Here is a 21,045-nt window from a genome sequence, read left to right as displayed (position 1 = left end):
AAAATTACTGTCGCTCCCTTGTCCCTGCTCTGAAGAAAAGCTAAGTGCAGCCATGCATAAAAAATGAGGACTTATCAGGGAGAGGAAATGTGGGATGTGGAACAGTTGGCAGATTGGGAGGGGGATAAAGACTGGATTGTAAAAAACAAAACAATTAAAGAATAAAAGAAAATGAGGAATTACCCTACTCTTACTTGAGAGAAAAGTGACTACATTAATTAATTGGAATTCTAATGCACAAGAAATCTCCCTGTTCAATAACAGCTTTTAGGATATTGGTATTGACAGCCTTTACCTATGGAGAAAGAAAATAAAGGAATAGAGCTGATACCCAGCTGCTGTGGGGTCCTTCACAAGGCCCCTCTCCTTTCCGGGGCCTCTTCTTTGATACGATTTGAATGGTAGATCTTGGAATTCGATCTATTTGTTCTTTTTCTTTTTTTAAAGATTTATCCATTTACTCATTTTACGTATATGAGTACACTGTAGGTGTACTAATGGTTGTGTGCCATTGTGTGGTTGCTGGGAATTTGAATTCAGGACCTTTGCTCGCTCTAGTTGGCCTCATTCGCTTTGGCCCAAAAATTTATCTTTTATATCTAAGTACACTGTAGCTGTCTTCAGATGCACCAGAAGAGGGCATCAGATCTCCTTATGGATGGTTCTGAGTCACCATGTGGTTGCTGGGATTTGAACTCAGTGATGTTAAGTGCTGAGTTATCTCTACGGCCCTGTTTTTTTGTTTGTTTGTTTGGGTGTTTTGGGGGTTTTTTTGTTTTCTTTTAATGTTCTTGATAATGTTTTGGAGAGAAGATAGAGATTTTGATGATTCAAGGTGGTGACCTTGACTCACCTTGTCAGAGTTAAATAAACAGGACTGAGAGATAGAAGGGAGAAATACCTTAGCCAGAAACAGTACTGCGTACCTGTAAGTAGTCAGAAGGCCAAAGCAACAGGATTGCTTGAGCCTAGAATCCAAGAGCACCCTGAGCAACATAGCACACTCTATATGTTCTATATTCCTCAAAAGGGAAAACAAGCTATTTAAAAAAGAAAAAAGATAGGTGAACTCTTATCAAACGTAATGCAGTATCTTGAGACTGGAGTTTATAGAACAGGTCTTAAGCTAACGCATCTTGTGGAGAATGAGGATAGATATCCCTGAACTATCTGAAGCCAGTTCCAGTGAGAATGTATGTATGAAGGGAAAGGGAGAAGAGATCTCAGGAGCAAAGCCCCTGGAGTGGACCGTCAAGGAAGTCAGCTTGGCAGGAATAGCTGGCAGTCTGACAGGGAGCAATCCTGCTTCCTCCTGCCTCAGTCTGTCCTAACTGGTATAATTCCCTCATCCCTTCTTGCAGGTCTCAATCCTCCCAGTTACTACTTTAGTCCAATTAATCTGGGAATATTAGCTCAGGAGTAGCAACCTGTCTTAAGATCTCAGGACTGAGTCTAGCTTTGAAGCTAGTCTTTTGTGTTTGGTTGGTTTTTATTGGTTATTTTATCTGTTTACATTTCAAATGTTATTCCCCTTCCCAGTTTTTTTCCTCAAATGCCCTGTCTCATCCCCCCTCCCCCTGCTTCTATGAGGGTACTCCCCACCCACCCACTTCTACCTCACTGTCTTAGCATTCTCCTACACTGAGGCATTGAGCCTCCACAGGACCAAGGGCCTCCCCTCCCACTGATTCCATATAAAGCCATCCTCTGCTACAAATGCAGTTGGAGCCATGGGTCCCTCCATGTGTACTCTTTGGTTGGTAGTTTAGTCCCTGGGAGCTTTGGGGAATCCAGTTAGTTGATTTTGTTGTTCTTCCTATGGGGTTGCTTCTTCAGTCCTTCCTCTAACTCCTCCATTGGGGTCCCTGTGCTCAGTCCAATAGTTGGCTGTGAGTATCTGCATTTGTATTGGTCAGACTCTGGCAGAACCTCTCAGGGGACAGCTATACCAGGCTCCTGTCAGCAAGCATGAAACTGGTCTTTGAAGTCTAGTCTTCCATCATGTTCTCCCTGCAAGTCAAATCTTCCACACATCATTCTGGCATTTGAGGCCCTTCTTTAGCCACCCTACCCCCAAAAGGACCCTGGTCTTCTGGAACACACTTGAATGTCCATTTTGTGTCTAACACGGTTAGCCGAAGCTCTCATGCTCTGAGCTGAAGTATGGAACAAGAGAATGTTCTTCACCCAGAGTGACATCTTGTTACCAGTACCCTCCTTTCTCAGCCTGGATCTGCAAAAAGAAGGTTAGAATGTTTTTAGAGGTCAAACCTACCTCTAAAATATAGCATATAGCAAGCATCAGAAAACATGAGAATTATTAACTAAGGACTGCAAACAGAAACCAGGAGAATGAATAATGGTGGGCCCCATGTTCCCCAGGGCCTGTTCTCACATTGAAACTGTCTTGGTAGACTTCACATTTTACAGTCCTGTGCAAGAAACAGTCCTGCTACTTGGTGTGAGGGTCCCCAGATCTGGTATCATGAAAGTACCATTCACTTTTATAGACAGAATCAGATTGGCAGGGACAAAACTAGATTCAGGATTATCTCTCCTTAGGTGACAAAACAACAACAAAATCATTGAGAGAGCATTTTTCTCTCTCAAGTATTTATTAATACACGTTCCATTGAGTGCCAACTATGTGCCTCATACTAGACTAATAGGATACAGCAATGAAAAAAAACAACAACAAAAAAAAAAAAAAAAAAACCATGTCTCTGTCCTGTTGGAGCTAAGAGATCAAGTTCAAATTTTGTGTCATTGATTTCTTTTGTGACCTAGTGAAGCCTAGAAGCCTCTTCTCACACAAATATCTTTTAAAATCAGAAAAAAAATCACATCTAGAATTTGAAAGTGAACTATTGAAATATTAAAATACAAAAATGTGCTAGAGTCATATATGTATTGCTCATTAATCCATTAAATCATAGGATGCTTTGGTTTAAAGACTACAATGATTATCATGCTTTCAGATTCCTTTTATTTTTATTTACATGTGTATATGTGTATATGCTCCTGTGCATGCACTCATGTGTGCTATGCAAAGGTGTGTGCCAGATGAAGATAGCTGATCCCCTGGAGGAGGAGTTACAGGTAACTGACATTCATGCTGGCAGCTAAACTCGGGTCCTCTACAGGAGCAGCAAGCACTTGTAACCATGGAGTTATTTCTCCAGCTCCCTATTATCATGATTTTAAAGCACTGATTATATATTTCAGAGATTACATATTTGAAAGAGCTGTGATGGACAAATGTCCCTTATTTCTACTGGTAACAATCACCAATATTACTATTAGTGTTTCGGTGAGTTACAGCCTTTATTGAAAACATGCTAAATTTTGCTAAACACAGAGAGAAAACAAAGATTCATTCCCATCCAAGTTATTTCTCCCGGTCCCCAAGCGATACCCCCAGACTCTCCTGGAGAGTCTGTGTTACCCAAGTTTAAAATTTGTTAATAGAATGAGCCTTCCTGTCTTCCTTTCCTTCTTAAATACCTTTCCTTTAGAAGACAAGAGAGCTGGATTTTATTCTAAATAATTGCTGCACAATTTCTGGCCAGTAAATTTGCCTCGTTGGAAGGCAGCTATGCTCACCACTATACTACCAATGTCTCATCGAGTTTGCCTGCTTAGGCCATAGCTTCTTTTACTTGAATACTGACCACACCTAATTTAAAAATGAAATAAAATGTGTCAGGTATAAATGGCTCATACCTTTAATTCTAGCACTCGGGAGGCAGAGGCAGGCCTGATTTACATGACGAGTCAAGCCGTGGGCTACAAAGATCGATCACCTTATTCTCCATGGTTTAAACAGCGAGTCAGCCAGGGCTACAAAGTTGGGTTACCTTGCTCTCCATGTATAGAATTAGGAACAATGCTTACTGCGAAAGAGAGAAACCTAGCTCAGAAACTCCTACAAGTGGGTGTGGAGCTATAGGAAACTGGAAGCAGAGTCGCAGTGTCTCTAAGCAAAATGGTGTAAGGGCAACGTGGCTACAGAAAGAACGAAGACGTCATGAAAGTAATAGTTCTATTCAGTGATTGGGGCTTAGTCTGGTTTAGGGTTTCCTGCGTGTTCACAAACAACCCCCGGAAGCCCAGTCCACTGGATTTGCAAAAGGACTGAGAAGTAATCCTTTCCTGCCCAGTATTGTTAACGGAAGGGCTTGGCTCAAAAGCCAATCAATCCCTCGAGAGGGTGGAGTTTTCATCGGTGCTTCCAATTCCAACCAATCTCAGGGAAGGCAGGAGAGCAATCCTCCAATGGGAGCTGAGGAGCCCGTGATTGTGGTGGAGCATCGCTACCCTGCCAGGGTTCGGTGGAGCATTGCGTGAAGCGTCCGTGTGTCTGCGAGATCTTGCTGTGAGCCAGGTATCCATTCTCCTGCGGCAGCTCTAGAACCTACGGAGACTAGAGGTATCCCAAGAGAAGCAGTAAAGATGGGGTGGTGGGTAAGAAAACGGCGGGAGGGGAAAGAATGGCCTAGAACGCGTGTGGGGAGGGACCTGGCGCGCTTTTACCTGGGCGGCCTTTCGACTCTAGGTCCGTGGGTGGTGGAGGATCCTTGGCGTAGCAAAAAAGGAAGGCGAGTGCTCCTGTATCCACTTCAGACGGTACCCAGGTGAGTAGTACCCTCTTGAACCCACCACCCGTGCCCAACCTTTGAGAGCCTCCCAATCCCTGTCTCTGGGGAAAAGATTTTGTGCAGGTCTGCTGCTCACGTGATTGTCTGTGTTGTAGTCTTGACTCCATATCTGCCTCTACCCAATATTTTCTGTCTCTCTCTGAGACGTAGTAAGATATCCAGATTCAGGAGGCCTAATCCTTACCCAGCTCCTTGAAACCAACTATGAAACTTTGAACTCTCCGCTTTATTAATTTGGGTCTCAGTTTCATCATCTGTCAAATGGGGGTCTGTCTCTACATGAGCCAATGCGTATGCTTGGTCCCTAAAAATTTTTTCAATAAATAATGATGATTGTGATTGAAAGAATATTTATTCTCTTCGTCTCTGACTTTTTTTTTTCACCCTTGTCTGTCTCTGACCCTCTCCCCACTGGATCTTTTTTTGAATGCTTCTGTCCTTTCACTTTCCACACTGAGCCTAACTCTCTCCCATCCCTAATGTGGTTTGGAGGAGCGTGGCCCAAAGGTAGAGCACGAAACTGGAGCCTGGTCTTGAGCTACTTGTAAGTCTCATTGAGGAGAGAGTCCTCTGCTCCTCTGCCTTCTCTGTTAAACAGGTAGAAATACCAAGGATGAGGAGAAAATTTTATTAAGCTGCTTTTCAGCCAGCTTTGGTGGTGGTACATGACTATATTCACAGCATTCAGGAGGATTACCACAAGTTCAAGACCAGCCTCAGCTATACAGTGAGTCCAGAGTAAACCTGGGTTACAATGTAAAACACTGTCTTGGTCCCCCACCCCACCCCACAAAACATTTTCTTTTGTTGTTTTTTTTTTTTCCCAAGAAAGGGTTTTGCTGTAGAACAGCCCTGGCTGTCCTGGAGATCACTTTGTAGACCAGGCTGGCCTTGAACTCACAGAAAACCACTTGCCTCTGCCTTCTGAGTGCTGGGATTAAAGACATGCACCACTGCCAGGGCCACAAGATTAATGGTGATTATGTAATGCTGTTCACCACAGATAGTGCAAGGATCTTCTAATTATATCCCTATGTAGCCCTGGGCATCTTTTCTGTCCTCATCCAGGAATCCTTCTAGATCCAGCCTTTTGAAACTCACTGTCAAGTATCACAAATCTCTTTCCATTCCTACCCTAACTTTTCAATATTCTTGCTATACCTTTGTCATTCTGACAACTATAGATCCAATAGTCTTTTTTAATAATGTATAGCTTGCCTCCTTCACTGTTTTTTTAATGAAGAGCATACAAAGTAGATTCTACATACACAATTCTCCCACAGCTTATAATGACACTTCAATTGTAATAAAATGGAGAAAATTTTATTTTTGTATGCTTGTTTGCTTTTGGTTTTCAAGGCAGGGTTTCTCTGTGTACAGCACTGGTTGTTCTGGAACTCACTTTGTAAACCAAGCTGACCTCGAACTCTGCCTCCTGAGTGCTGGGGCTGAAGAGAAATTTATAATAAAACAGTATGCACTTCAATACAAAAATGCTTTGATAGAACTTCACTAAAAGAAATAACTTGACACACAAATTCATGTATGTGACTTGTGCATGTGACAGCTACATGTATATGATTGAGTAGTGACTCAGAAACCATAGAATATAGTTCCCTTTCCATAAATGATGAGTAATTCTTCCACAAGTTCTGAACAAAAGAATGTTTATATGTCGTTCTGTATGGTTGCTAGATTTCTAGAAAAAGCAAATATAAATGAATATCCTTGTTCGGTAACACCTCTAGCCTTGCCTACTCCCACTCTGCCCCTTACTCCATTTCACCTATAATAGCCTCCTGAAGGTTGTTTGAATGCATTAGGCAACTTATGCCTAGAGAGGAGTTGTATTAGGACTTTCCCTCCCTTTAGAATACTCTTCCCCAAATTATCCACAGGTCTCATTCCCTCACTTTCTTCAGGTTTCTGTTTAGTTGTCATTTTCTTGTTGAAGTCTACCATGACTGGGTACCATGAACCTACTTAAAAAATCCATCCAAGTCTGAACACTAACCCAACTTTATTCGTTCCCATCGCATTCCACCTTCTTACATAGCACAGTTATGTGTTGCTTAACAATGGGAATACAACCCTAGGAAAGTATCATTATGTAATTTTGTTATTGTGCAAAAATATACAGTGCTTACTCAAACTAAGACCTTCGTGACATCACCAGACAATACAATTTTATGGGATGAACGTCATTTAAGTGGGCCATTGTTGACCATAACTTCATTATACAGTGTACGGCTGTATGTTATTTACTTCTATTGTGTTTGTAGTTTGTTGTCTAATTATATACTCGATTGTAAGCTCTAGGAAAGGGAAAGGGTTTTTATCTTTTTCTTTTTTCACTTACTGATAGGGCTGTAGTACCTACATGACAGACTTTCTTTAAATGTTGTTCAAGTGGATCAATTAGAAATGAATAGGCAGACTTCTTTAAACTTAAATAATGGTTTGGTATGTCAGTCTAAAGTTATATGGATGAGGTACAATTCTTTGTTATGTGGTGTTGTCTGGTACATGCAGAATGATGGGCGTCTCTGGTAGATGCCGGCTAATGTCACTAATGCTCTCCAATGATCGTGCCAGTTAGAAATCCCTGCCCTGCCAAACACTGACTTAAACAGTGATCTATCTGGCTTTCCACTGAACACTCTTGCCCACCCTTGCAGCTTTCTAATACTCCACTGTGTGAGGGTGGGAGTAGGTATCCTTGATTCGAATTGCCATTTCCATGTATTTCCTTTCTTTTCTTTTTAACCCTATTTTTGTTTTCTGATTACTTCCAGTGCTGAGGAGAGAACCCATGTTCTCTCACATTCTAGGCAAGCACTCTACCACTGAGCTATATCCAAGCCCTATTTTCGGAAAGTTTTTTAGGTTTTTTTTTTTTTTTTTTAGATTTATATTTTTTTCATATGGATGAGTATTTAGCCGTTATGTGTGTACATGCCCTGTGTGCGTGCCTGGTGCAGAAAAAGGTGAGAAGAGAGCATTGGGCCTCGGGATCTGGGATTATAAATGGTCATGAGTCACCATCCAGATACTGGGAATTGAACCTAGGTCCTCTGAAAGAGGAACAGGTGCTTTCAACCTCTGAGCCATCTCCAACAGCCCTATGTTTTCATTTTTGTTTTTCAAGATAAGGTTTTTCTGTGTAGCCTAGGCTGTCCTAGAACTCAGATCCACCTGCCTCTGCCTCCGGAGTGCTGGGATTAAAGGCGTGCCTCCTCTCCCAGCTGAATTTGATGTTTTTTTTTTTTTAAGTATCCTGGCTAGTTGTTTTATAGAATTCAGGTTTGTGTAAGTTTTGGTGTGATTATATTAAAGTCTGCATTTTAGGCATGAATACCAGAAGATTTGTTACCTGTTTGTTGTTAGGAGGGACATGATAACATTTTGCCCTAATATTTGTGTTTTGTTTTGTTTTGTTGGCTGGGAGCCAGCACGACCTGGAATGGTTTGAAATAGGACACAGAATTGGACATATTTTTAAAAACTGATGGTCTCAGAGGTAGCTTTAAAGACCGATGGTCTCTAGCCTTCTAGCTCTAACTATACTGAATGCTTGCTGATAACTTCTAAAATGTCCTATTTTTTTTTCTTATTCTGTGGTTTAAAACCACTGGCTTGGGCAATTAACACCTGTTGCCTAGCAGCGGGGAAAATTGCTCCCTTTTCTGTCCAGGCAGCCAGAAGCCTCTCTTGCTAGGCTGGTTAACTCTTTGTGAACCAGAGAGGAGGGAAAGGAAAAGAATTAAGATGCGTCACACAGCAGATATGCACAGACACACATACATTCAGACACACATTCAGATTCTCACTCAGGTTCTCATTCACACATTAATACATTCACATTTTTGTTGGGCCCAACCACCTGTATCATGCACTCCACAAGTGTTCGTGCATGCTTACATGCACACATACACCTGCATACGTATGTACAGACAAAGAGATATATATATTTGGATGGGTGGATGGATGGTAGATGGATGGATGGGGCAGAGCCCCCCAAGCCAAACCATCCAACCAACAACTTTCCTTTCTCTGGCCTTTTTATACCTGCTTAGATAAAAAGTTCTTTAGAGAATTACCTCAGAGATAGAATATTATATAAAATGGGAGTTACAGAAGGAGGTTAACATTAAGTTCAAAGCAGTGTTAAATTCTATATGCTCATCATAAGTTCGAAGCACTAGTCCTTCCTGGCCCTGCCTTATCAGAGTGCACACCTGTGGCTTTATCCTTGGACCTGAATGCTTTTCCTTGAACACAAATTTGTCCGAAGTCTATTTCTCTTCTTAGTGTAACTATGAAAGCTCATTGTATTTCTTATTATGCAGCCTTAACTTCCTATTATGAGGAGTGGGCACGTTCTATTCTTGAATCTAGTCGTGTTACATCTTTCTAGTAAAGCAACTAAAGCCATCTCTTGAAACTTTCTTCCTAAAACTATTTGAATCAAAGCAGGAATTCTATAGAATCATTACCACATCTAAACAGCATTAATTCATGAAAGGTCATCTTTATGTTGATCTACAGGAAATCTGATCAATAGGGTGGGCTAATGCCCAAGGATTATTATAGTAATTTAATAATGAGAGGGAAGGCATATCAGCTGCAAGAAGCAATCCTGAGATGAGTCTCTTTGGAACCTTGCTATCCAGCTCACCCATCACAGACCATGCAAAAATGTTGGGCCACCTCCAGGAAGGCCATCTGGTAGCCTTAACCTATCCTAGATGGCTCCTGACTTTTTTTGCTTTGACATCTTGTTCAATGTGATGCCTTCAGGGTTCCTTCACCATAGTTACATTCATATGCTGTATCACAATGTTTCGGTCAACAACGAACTGAAAATACAGCACTGGTCTCATAAGATTAATCATCTAGTGACATCATGCGCATTGGTTTATACAAGTACATGCTGATAAAAGTGAACACTTGAGAAAAGCATCACCCTGAACAAGACTGACCTCAACTGATCTCAGAAGCTAAGCAGGGTCAGGGCCTTGTTAGAAAAAATGTTTTGATGTATATTATTCCCAGACTAGCTCAGTTGGTAGAACATAAGACCCTTTAAACTGAACAATGAGTTACTTAGGATGCATATGCTGTTAAGCAACACATTACTGTATTTATATTGCATTTATTTATCTATTCATTTATTGTGCGTATGGGTACACACATGCCACACACAGCACATATGTGGGGGTCAAAGGACAGCTTGTGGGAATCAGTTTTTCTGTACCCAACGAGTGCTCTGGGGATCATACTCAGGTTATGAGACTTGGTAGCAAACATGTTTGCCCGATAAAGCCCTCGTGCTGGACCCAAACTATGTGGTTACTTTGGTGTTTGTCACCAGTGATGGAATCCGGGAATGATGAGCACTGCCCCAAACCTGTAATTTTTCTTCTGTATAATTAATAAGTGATTTATTTATAGTAAGCTACTCCATTTCAAACCTTAACTATCCACTGCTCCTCTATGTTAGTTGTACATACACATGACAAAAAGCTGCCCCTGCCACTCCTCATTCCTAGAATTTGACTATGTGAACTCTTGCTTCCCTTCCTCCCTGGTACTGTAATTCAGAACCTTGCACATGCTGGTCAGGAGCCTAGTTCCAATGCTAGTCACTGCCACCCACGTTTTTCCCCTCCATACCCTCCCAGGCTAACTGTAGGTGATTTTAATATCCCCATAGGTGGGCTTTCTCAGTTCTCAGTTGTGTGCCCTGTTCTTCTCTCTGCTGCAATCTCCATACTTCGGTCCTCACGCTCAGGCCTGTTGCTTACCTAAAATGTAAAGCTTTCAAAAAATGTCTATCACTCATGAGACTGAGGCAGGAGAACCACAAGTTCCAGGCAGAGTCTGGGTACAAAAGTCTGAGCAAGATCCTGTCTCACAAAAAGAAGGAAAGGAAGTTCCTAAATCCCCACCATCTGCCATATACCACATGAATTCATTTACCTTGTTTTCTCTCTTATTATATATTAATTATTTCTTGCTGTCATTAAAATCTAATTTTTCCACTTGTATTTTTAAAAAGACTCATATTATCTCTCTGTTTTTTCTCCCAAGACAGGGTCTTACCTTGCAGCTCTTGCTGTTCTGGAACTCACCGAGATCCCCCTCTGCGTACAAAGTGCTGAGATTAAAGGTGTGTACCACTATGCCTGAACATCTCTTCACCAGTTTTGTCTTCTATATAAAACAGCATTAATACACAAATGTTCTCTTATTACTTCCCATCTTTTCTGTCCCGTATTTCTGGTGCTGAGAATTGAACCATTTCAAATGCTAAGCATACACTTTACCACTAAGCTACACCCTCTGCCTACTTCCATCTTTTTTTTTGTCACAACTTTATTGAAATATATTTTGCTTACTATAAATTTAACTTTTTGAAGGGTATTCAGTGGTTGTAATATATTCAGGATGATATGCAACAATCACCATGATCAGTCTTTAAAACTTTTTATTCTTGCCTCCTGCTAAAGATACTTCATACTCCTTAGTAGTCAGTTCCTAGTATTTCCCTCCCTGCTCCTCCCCCACCCCCATAGTCCACATAAGTGATTCCATATAGCCCAGTATGATGGTGGGTCCCTTTGTCCCAGCACATGGGAAGCGGAAGCAGGCATATCTATGTGAGTTCAAGAACAATCTGGTCTACATAGCAAGCTCCAAGCCAGCCAAGTCTACATATGACTGTCTCAAAAAGAAAAAAAAATTCCATGTAATATACTGCACTGGCTTCTTTCACTTAAAAATAATGTTTTCCAGGGGCTAAGGAAATGGCTCACAGTAAAGTGCTTACTGTACAACCATGAGGAGGACCTGAGTTCAAGCCCAAGAACCCATATTAAAAAAAAACAAAACAAAACAAAAACACAATCCGGCATTGTTGTACACACTTGTATTCTGCTCACTGGGAAAGGAAAGATAGGCTGATTCATGGGGCTCAGTAACGGCTTGGCTCACTTGTTACTCCAGGTCAGTGAAAGATCCTATCAAAAGCAAGGTGAGTGGCACCTGAAGTAAGACACACACGATTCACCTCTGGTCTCCATGTGCACATGCACAAAAAATGTTTTCCAAGGTCATTTGTGCTGTTGTATATGTTATTTATTTTTATTACAAAATAATATTCTATTATACAGATATTCTGTGTTTTGTTTATCCATTGGTCAGTTGATAAACATTTCAGTTGTTTTTATATATTTGTAGATTTTCTTGAATGTCTGTGTGGAAGTGCTGATGTGAATACATTTTCTTCTCTCCTTAATAGAATCACTGTGTCTTATAATATCTATATTTAATTTTTCTGAGGAAATTCTGTACAAGTGCCTCTACCACTTTGTATTCCCACCAACAATGTAAGCATGTGCCAGTTTCTCCACATCCTCACCAGCACATTTTTTTGCCTTTTTGTTTTTATTCTGCCTTTGATTATAGAAATTCTAGTAAATATAAAATAGTATCTATGTCATGATGGTTTTGATTTTCATTTCATAATAATGTTCTGAAATCCCCTTATTTGCATTTATTCTCCATTTGTGTATGAATCATTAAAGAACTGTCTGTTTAAACCCTTAGTCATTTTTAATTGGATTATTTACTATCCTTACAGTCTTGAGGTATGAGAGGTTTTTTGTTTGTTTGTTTTTGCTTTGGTATCTGAATAGAAGACCCTTGTCAAAAGTAGTAATTGCAAATACGTTGTCCTGTTGTATGGATCATCCTTTTGTTTTCTTCACTGTGACTTTTTTTCCCCTCTAAGACAAGGTTTCTCTTTGTAGCCCTGGCTGTCCTGGAATTTGCTCTATAGACCAGGCTGGTCTTGAATTCAGAGATCCGCCTGCCTCTCCTCTGCCTCTCTGCCTCTCCTCTATACCTCTGCCTCTGCCTCCCAAGTGCTAGAACTAAAGGTATGCGCCACCACTGTCCAGCTTCATTGACTCCTTTGGTGCACAGAAATTTTACATTTTCATGTAGTCCAATTAATATCTTTTTCCATTTATCACTTGGGCTTTTGGTGTGGTCCAAGAAATCATTGTCTAACTCAGTATCACAAAGATGGATTTCTGTGTTTTCTTCTAGGAACTTTATAGTGGTTAGCTCTTTATATTTAGGTTGATGACCCATTTGACTTAATTTTTCTGTTTAGTGTCAAGTAGGGCTCTGTCTTAATCTATTTTGTGTTGCTACAACAGAATGCCTAAAACTGGATAATTTATAAAGAAAAGAAATTTGTTGTTCACAGTTCTTGAGGCCAAGAGGTCCAAGACCAAGGGACCTTATCTAGTGAGCACCTTCTTGCTGTCAGAACAGACAACATTGTGTGATGGAAACAGGTCTCTTTTTCTTCTTAGACAGTCACACATGTGCTCTTGGGACCCACTGTCAAGCCTCATAACATTCTGATTATCTTACAGTGGCCTTGCTTTCAAACACTATCAGTATGGAGGATTAAGTTTCCAACACATGAATTTCCGGAAGACACATTCAAACAATAGTGGGTACATATTCTTTCCTCTAAAAGATATCTAATTGTCTTGGCATCTTTTGTTGAAAAGGAAATTATTTTCCCCACTACATTGTCTTGACAACTTTGTCAAGTCAATGAACTATAGTTTGTAAATATAAAGGTTAAGGTCTGGACTCTAAATTTCATTTACCTGTATGTTTTATCACTACACAGGGCATTGTCTTTATTGCTTGCTATATTCGAGTAGCATGTTTGAAATTTTAAAAAAAAAAAAGGGAGTCCTCCAATTTTGTACTTTTAAAAGCTTATTTTGGCTATGAAGGCTCTTACTTTCTCTATCAGCTTATCAGTTTCTTTTTAATTTTGATTTGTGTGTGTTTTTATATACCCTTCCTTTCATTTTAGCACATCATATGTCTAGCTAGCAGTTTATCCATTTGTTCTATGTTTTCCAGGGGGGGGTTGGAATTTTATTGTGGGTAGAGAATATTTAATCTCTTGTTTATTTATTTTTAAGACAAGGTCCCTCTGTGTATCCCTCGCTGAGCTAGAACTTGATATATAGATCAGGATGTTCTTTCATTTATACAGATCCTTCTACTGCTGCCCCAAAAATGCTGTGATTATAGGCATGTACCACTATGCCTGACTGTGATATATTTTTCAACATATTCCCTAATAAGAGGCAGGGGGATCTCTGTGAGTTTGAGGTCAACCTGGTCTACATAGTGAGTTCCATGACATCCAGGGATACATGATGAGTCCCTGTCTCAAAAAAAAAAATAGTATTCACTAATGATCCTCTAGATTATATTAAAATTAATTGTAATATCCCTTTTTCCATCTCTGGTCTTAATTCTCATATTTCTGGTCTTTACTTTGGCTAGGGGTTTACTGTTCGTGATTCCTTTTGTTCTTTTTTTTTTTTTTTAAGATTTATTTTAAGTATATGAGTACACTGTAGCTGTCTTCAGACACCCCAGAAGAGGGCGTCAGATCCCATTACAGATGGTTGTGAGCCACCATGTGGTTGCTAGGAATTGAACTCAGGACCTCTGGAAGAACAGTCAGTGCTCTCAACCTCTGAGACATCTCTCTAGCCCCCTTCTATTGTTCTTTTAGTTTCCATTTCACTAATTTCTGCCGTTACCTTTTATAAAATGTGTGTGTGTTTGTGTGTGCACTCTCAAGTCTGACTACAATTGTCTGTGGACCTCAGAGGTGCCAGGTCTCCCTGGAGTTGCAGATGGCTGTGAGCCATCCTGCATGAGTTCTGGGAACCAAACTTGGGTTCTCTGCAAGAGCAACAGAGGCCTTAACTACTCAGCCAACCCGTAGCCCTGCCTACCCTGATCTCTATCATTTCGTTCTGTCTATAGTTTTGGAGTTTGGCTTCTTCTTGTTTTGCTAAGACCCTGAGATGAATCTTTAAATAATATACTTGATGTCTCTCTAATTTATAGCACTCATAGCTATAAACTTCCCTCTTAGAGTTTTTTCCATACCCCAAGAGTTCTGGTAAGTTACAGGTGTGCATCTGTATGGCTTTGTTCATGCTACAGTCCAGCAACATCAAAGCCCAAGGAGCTAAGGTCACATATGGTTGTGAGCCTTATATTGTGGTGTCTGGGAAGGGACTAAAGTCCTCTGTGGGAACAGTAACCTGGGTTCTTTGTTTGTTTGACACAGGGTCTTGCTGTGTATCCCTTGCTGGCCTGAAATGAGCTTACAGACCTACATGCCTCTGCCTCCTTACTGCTGGGATCAAAGGCATACACCATCATCCCCCATGCTCATGTGGTACCTGCTCTTAGCTACTAAGCTATCTTTCCAACCCCTAAAATAAAATTTTATAAATAAAAGTTTTTTTAAAAAGAATTATGTGCATATGTGAATGCTGACCTGTGTGTATGTGCACCACATATATGCCTGATTCCCAAGGAGGCCAGAGAAGGGCTTTAGATCCCCTGGAACTGGAGTTTAAAAGTGGTTGTGAACCAGTTTGTAGGTGCTTGGAAACTAAACCCAAATCCTTTGCAAGAGCAGCAACTATTCTTACTGCTGAACCATCTCTATAACCCTCCCAAAAAATTCTTTTAAGAAGTTACTGTGTGCGGTGGTGGCGAACACCTTTAATCCCAGCAGAGGCAGGCGCATTTCTGAGTTCCCAGCCTGGCCTACAGAGTGAGTTTCAGGATAGCCAGGGCTATACAGAGAAACCCTGTCGGGGGGGGGGGGGGGGGGGGGGGGAAGAAGTTATTGTGATTCTTTTATATTTGTTCAGCCTTGCTTTGTGTCTTAAAAGGTATTTTAGTGCAAAGACGGTTCCTAAGAAGGATGTGTATTCTGCATCTATGGAATAGACCTTTTGTTCTTACATCCATTTGATGGACAGTTAATTTAGATCTGAAGTTTCTTGGTGGATTTTTGTTTGTTTGGATGACTTAGGTAAAGATGAAAGTGAGTATTGGCGTCACCTGTTTTTGCATCACGACCATCTGACCTTTATGCCATTAGTGTTTGTTTTATAAAATTGAAAAAAAACCAAACATTCTATATTTGTATACATTTACCATTATTGTATCTTTGTAGTGGTTTGAATGAGAGTGGCATCCGTAGGCTCATATTTTTAAATGCTTTGTCCCTCATTAGTAGAAGTGTTTGGGAAGAAGTAGGACGTATGCCTTGTTAGAGGCTTTGAGGTTTCAAAAGCCCACAACAGGCAGAGTCTACCTCTGTGCCTGCTGACTGTAAATGAAGATGTAAAATTCTTGGCTGCTGTTCCCACCATGATGCTAATGGACTAAACCTGTAAGCCAGCTCCCAATTAAATGCTTTCTTTATAAGAGTTGTGGTAGTCATGGTGTCTCTTCACAACAAAAGAACAGTAAGACAATTCTATGGTTGGATTTTTTTTCCTTTATTTTTTTTTAAAGATTTATTTATTTATTTATTTATGTTATGAGTACACTGTCGCTCTCTTCGTGCACACCAGAAGAGGGCATCAGATCCCATTACAGATGGTTGTGAGCCACCATGTGGACCTCTGGAAGAGCAGTCAGTGCTCTTAACCACTGAACCATCTTTCCAGCCTCCATTGTTTCCTTTATTAATGACCTTCTTTATCACTTATACCTGAATTTGATTTGAAGTCTATTTTATCTAAGTTAAAATAGCTATCCCAGCTTTTTTTTTTCAGCTTCCATTTGCTTGACAAATTGACTTTCTTGCTTTGTCTCCCAGTCTGAATATCTTTGCCAGTGACTCCAGGTGGTGCCAGCGTCACAGGGTGGAAGGATGTGGCGGGTGGAAGTGAACCCAAGTTGTCATCTGACCTCCACATGTGTGAGATAGCATGCACACATGCAAACACACACTAAATGTAACTTTTAAAAATTTTTTCAAGTTTTTTTTTTAATTTGCCACTTGTATTTTTTACATTTCTTTAAAGATAGATACACAGTTTTCTCATAATGGCTTCATGTGGTTTTAATTTTAGAACCATGGTTTGTTTGTTTGGTTTTGTTTTTTTACTTTACAATGACTTGGCAACTTAGAATTGTGTAATGGTAATACCAGTTGTCAACTTGACAGGATCTAGGATCACCTAGGAGACGAGCCTCTGGGCATGCCTGTGAGGGGTCGTCTGGATTGGGTGAACTGAGGTGGGAGGACCCACCCTGAAGATGGGCAGTACCATCCCATGATGCACTCAGGTCCAGGACTGAATGTAAAAGAGAACATAAACTTAGTACAGCATTCACTACTGTCTGCTTCCTAATTGTGGCTATAATATAAACAGCTGCTTCACCCTTCTCTTAGTGCCGTGCCTTTCCCCACCATGATGACCTATGAACTATACCCTTGAACTGTGAGCCAGAATAAGCCTTTTCTTCTTTAAGTTACCAAGGAAAATAGCTAATATAGACAGCTATTTGTCTTATATGTGTCTTTTGTCCTTAGTATTTCTCTCTGTCTGTCTCTCTCTCTTTGTCTGTCTGTCTCTCGTTTTTGAGGTTTGTTTGTTTGCTTTTGAGACAGGATTTCTCTGTGCAATAGCCCTGCCTGAACAGCCCCAGTTGTCTGGGACTCTCTTTGTAGACCAGGCTGACCTGGAACTTACAGAAATCCATCTACCTCTGCCTCATGAGTGCTGGAATTAAAGATATGCACCACCACTGTGCAGCCAATTTCTCTTTTTGTGTTAAATATATCCTATCTACTTATCTAATACTATACCTTATTCCTTTGTAACTATGTTTTAAGTTAAATTTTCAGAGATTACTCTATGTGTTAACAATTAAAATTGCAACTTGAAACGATATATTTCAGTGTGTATCAAAAGCTGCTATGGTGCAGCAGGAAGACAGCAAGAAGAACCTGCACTACATAGCAAAATGCTGTCAGAGAAGGGAGAGAGGGGCAAAGGGGACTTTCTCCAGAATAAGAAAAATCACACACACACACACACACACACACACAAACCAGTTTGCTTCAGAAAATCCATGTAATCTTCAAGTTATTCATATGAAACAAATGCAAATTCATTTCTGTGCTTTCCAGGTTTGCGTTGAGCATCTCATTAAACTACTGATTATTGAGGCTTCGTTCTTTTTTTTTTTAAGATTTATTTATTTATTATATGTAAGTACACTGTCTCTGTCTTCAGACACTCCAGAAGAGGGCATCAGATCTCATGACAGATGGTTGTAAGCCACCGTGTGGTTGCTGGGATTTGAACTCAGGACCTCTGGAAAAGCAGTCAGTGCTCTCAACCTCTGAGCCATCTCTCCCGTCCCTTGAGGCTTCTTTCAAGTACGAGGCTTCTAACATTAATATTTTTAAGACTAGGGATGCAGTTCACTGGTAAAGTGATAGACTTATGACTTGCTGGGCAGTCATAAAGCTCCAGGTTCTAACCAGAGCACTGCAAAATGGTCCACATATAGATCCTTGAAATTATCTTCTACCAAAAATAAAAAATAAAAATAAAAATAAATAAATAAAAGGCCCAGCAAGATAGCTAAGTGGCTAAAGGCAATTGCAGCGGGTGACTGAGTTTGTTTGATTCCTAGAACCTACATAAAGGTGGAAGGAGAAAGCAACCCAAGAAAGTTGTCCTCTGATCTCCATGTGAATACCATGATGTGTGTACATGTACATACACACATGCATGCACACATGCACGCATACACACACACACACACACACACACACACACACACACACACACACACGGGTACACATGCACACAGAGACAATAATTTAACAATTACCTTCTACATCCTTCAGCTCTACCCTCCCACTGCCTCTCCACCAGCACATCTGTTGCTGAAGTAAACAGTGATGTGGTTTACTATCTAATAGGGGAAACAAAGTAAACCCTTAGATTTCTCAAATGTCAACTTTCAGCCAATAGAAATAAAAGTATTTAAGTGACCAAAACCTAACAGTTAGTGTAGTGGGGAAAATATAAACTATAAAGATTATTTTGCTAAAACTTAATACTTTTCAAGAAACAAGTATTCTCAAGACTAGCACTAAATTCTATTTAATTCATTGTGATAGAGAACTCTGAACCATACAACCTCATTATTACCTTCTGTTTCTTGGTTTAATTTATTATAAAAGAATTTCCTTAAGGGGGAAACAAATATTTGGTGTTATTTGAGAAACTGGGGGGGGGGGTCTTTTAATCCCTTAAAGAAGAAGAAAGGCATTCTATGCAAACCAAAATCTACGAAATCAAGAAATTGATTTTACCTTTTAAAGAAAGAAAGCAGAACATCCAATAGGCAAAGGAAATCTCGTAGAAATTAAGGCAAGCACAAATACAGAGACTGTGCCATGGCTTTGACACAAGGAAAGTAAGTAAAATAAAACTCACAGTAATATGTCAGTGTTCAAAATACCAACAGATCTAGATTTTCCTTCACAAGTTTGTAATGATTTACCAAACTTTTAAACATATTTATATAATTTCATGAGTATGGATTTGTGCCTGAGTGTATGTATGTGCACCACATTTGTGCGAGAGCCCACAGGTATCAGAAGCATTAGCTCTCCTGGAGCAGGAGTTACAGACGGTTGTGAACCACAGTGTGGATGCTAGGAACTAAACTGTTCCTCTGGAAGAATAGTGAAGTCTTAACCAGTTAGCCATCTCTCCGGCCCTCCAGACTTCCTTTTAATGCATTTACCTTTGAGATGTACCTTCTCTATTTAGAAACATGTGCTATACAAGTCCATGTCTGCTTTTTACCCATACTGACCTATGTTTTATTTCTATTACAAGACACTTAATCATTTTCTAATGGAGAGTGGTACATTTTAATCAACATTACATACAAAGAATATTGAATCTTAAATGAGTACTTTTAGTACTTGTAGTATGGTGGGTTTAATAATTTAGGCATAATAGGATAACTATATTATACTGTTTAAATCAGAGCTGTAGAATGTGTTTGACCTTTAAAATACAAGGAAGATTCATAACTGCCATTATGAATAATGAAATACTAGAAACAGTGAATATTTGAGTGAGGTACTTGTTCATTGGTGACCATTCATAATTTTCCCCTTAGAAATATGAAAATAATATTATCTTTGACTTTGAAATGTGGTTGTAGTCATTTTTAACTTCTTTAATATCTAGAATTACTGAAATAAGTGACTAAAGAAAAGGAAGGTTTCTTTCTTTTTAAATTTCTTTTATAGGGTCTCTATACAGTTTTGACTGTCCTTGGGCTCAAACTCATGCTCTTAATCAATAATCTCGCATTTTTGAGTGCTAGGATTAAAGGCAATACCACACCTTGCTCAGAACTATTTTATGGTCTAAGATAGCCAATAATGGCTATCTGTAGATCAGGCTGGCTTGGAACTCAGAGATCCACCTGCTGAAATTAAATCCATGCACCACTACCTCCAGCTTCCATTTAACCTTTTTATTGAAGACTTTTTAATCTACTTAAAATCAGGTTAACTATAAGAGGTGATTTCAAGTTGATAGCAACTTTGATTGAATCAAGTAACTATCCTTTTATTTCTTATGACATCTTAGGATTTTAATGTCACAACATACATGTTTGTATTGTATGTTAAATTGTTGCACTGTTATTTTTTACTATTTTGTTTCTTTTTTTTTAAAGATTTAATTATTATTATATGTAGGTACACTGTAGCTGTCTTCAGATACTCCAGAAGAGGGTGTCAGATCTCATTATGGATGGTTGTGAGCCACCATGTGGTTGCTGGGATTTGAACTCAGGACCTTCAGAAGAGCAGTCAGTGTTTTTAACTGTTGAGCCATCTCTCCAGCCCCACTATTTTGTTTCTTAATATTCATAGTAAAGGTATAAGCTTAAAAGAACTTTCTTTAGCATTTTTTAAAAATAACTACAAATTTTATGTATTTGAGTAAACTGTCGCTGTCTTCAGACACTCCAGAAGACGATGTCAGATCCCATTACAGATGGTTGTGAGCCACCATGAGGTTGCTAGGTATTGAACTCAGGACCTCTGGAAGAGCAGTCAGAGGTCCTAACCACTGAGCCACATCTCTCCAGCCCCATTTAGCATTAAAAAAAACAAAAACAAAAACAAACAAAAAAAGAAAGATGGCTTTCTTTGTGTGGTAAGTCTTATTTCTTTTCATTTGTGAAGAATAGCTTTTCTAGGGACAGTGCTCTTGATTGGGAAGGTTTTGTTTTGTGTGTTTTGTTTAGCAGGTTGAATAGATCATCTCTTAACTGGCCTCTAGGATCTCCGCTGAGGAATCTGATGCCATGCTTGCTGCAACTCTCCATGTATTACTTGCTTCTCCTTGCCACTTTCAGAATTCTTTGTTTTTGGCTTTTGGCAGTTTGACTGTGTCCTTTTTAC

General features: G+C 39.8%; 1 protein-coding gene across 4 annotated transcripts in view; it reads left to right on the top strand.

Moving 5' to 3' along the window:
• The first annotated feature begins 4,113 nt into the window (after nt 1–4,113).
• Nucleotides 4,114–21,045, top strand: part of Kantr (KANTR integral membrane protein) — a 32,198-nt gene continuing 15,266 nt past the window's right edge. Inside the window, exons 1-4 of one of the 4 annotated variants that reach the window (XR_007975430.1) lie at nt 4,114–4,429; nt 4,556–4,634; nt 10,752–10,830; nt 11,457–14,100. The gene's annotated coding sequence lies outside the window, so the exon portion shown is untranslated. Of the gene's footprint in view, nt 4,430–4,555; nt 4,635–10,751; nt 10,831–11,456; nt 14,101–21,045 lie in introns of those variants that run through there. The other 3 variants (XM_052170999.1, XM_052170997.1, XM_052170996.1) reach the window with 3 other exon arrangements.

This window comes from Apodemus sylvaticus, chromosome X (assembly GCF_947179515.1).
Source record: "Apodemus sylvaticus chromosome X, mApoSyl1.1, whole genome shotgun sequence".
Lineage (NCBI taxonomy): Eukaryota > Metazoa > Chordata > Mammalia > Rodentia > Muridae > Apodemus > Apodemus sylvaticus.
This window is presented reverse-complemented; position numbering and strand designations above follow the sequence as displayed.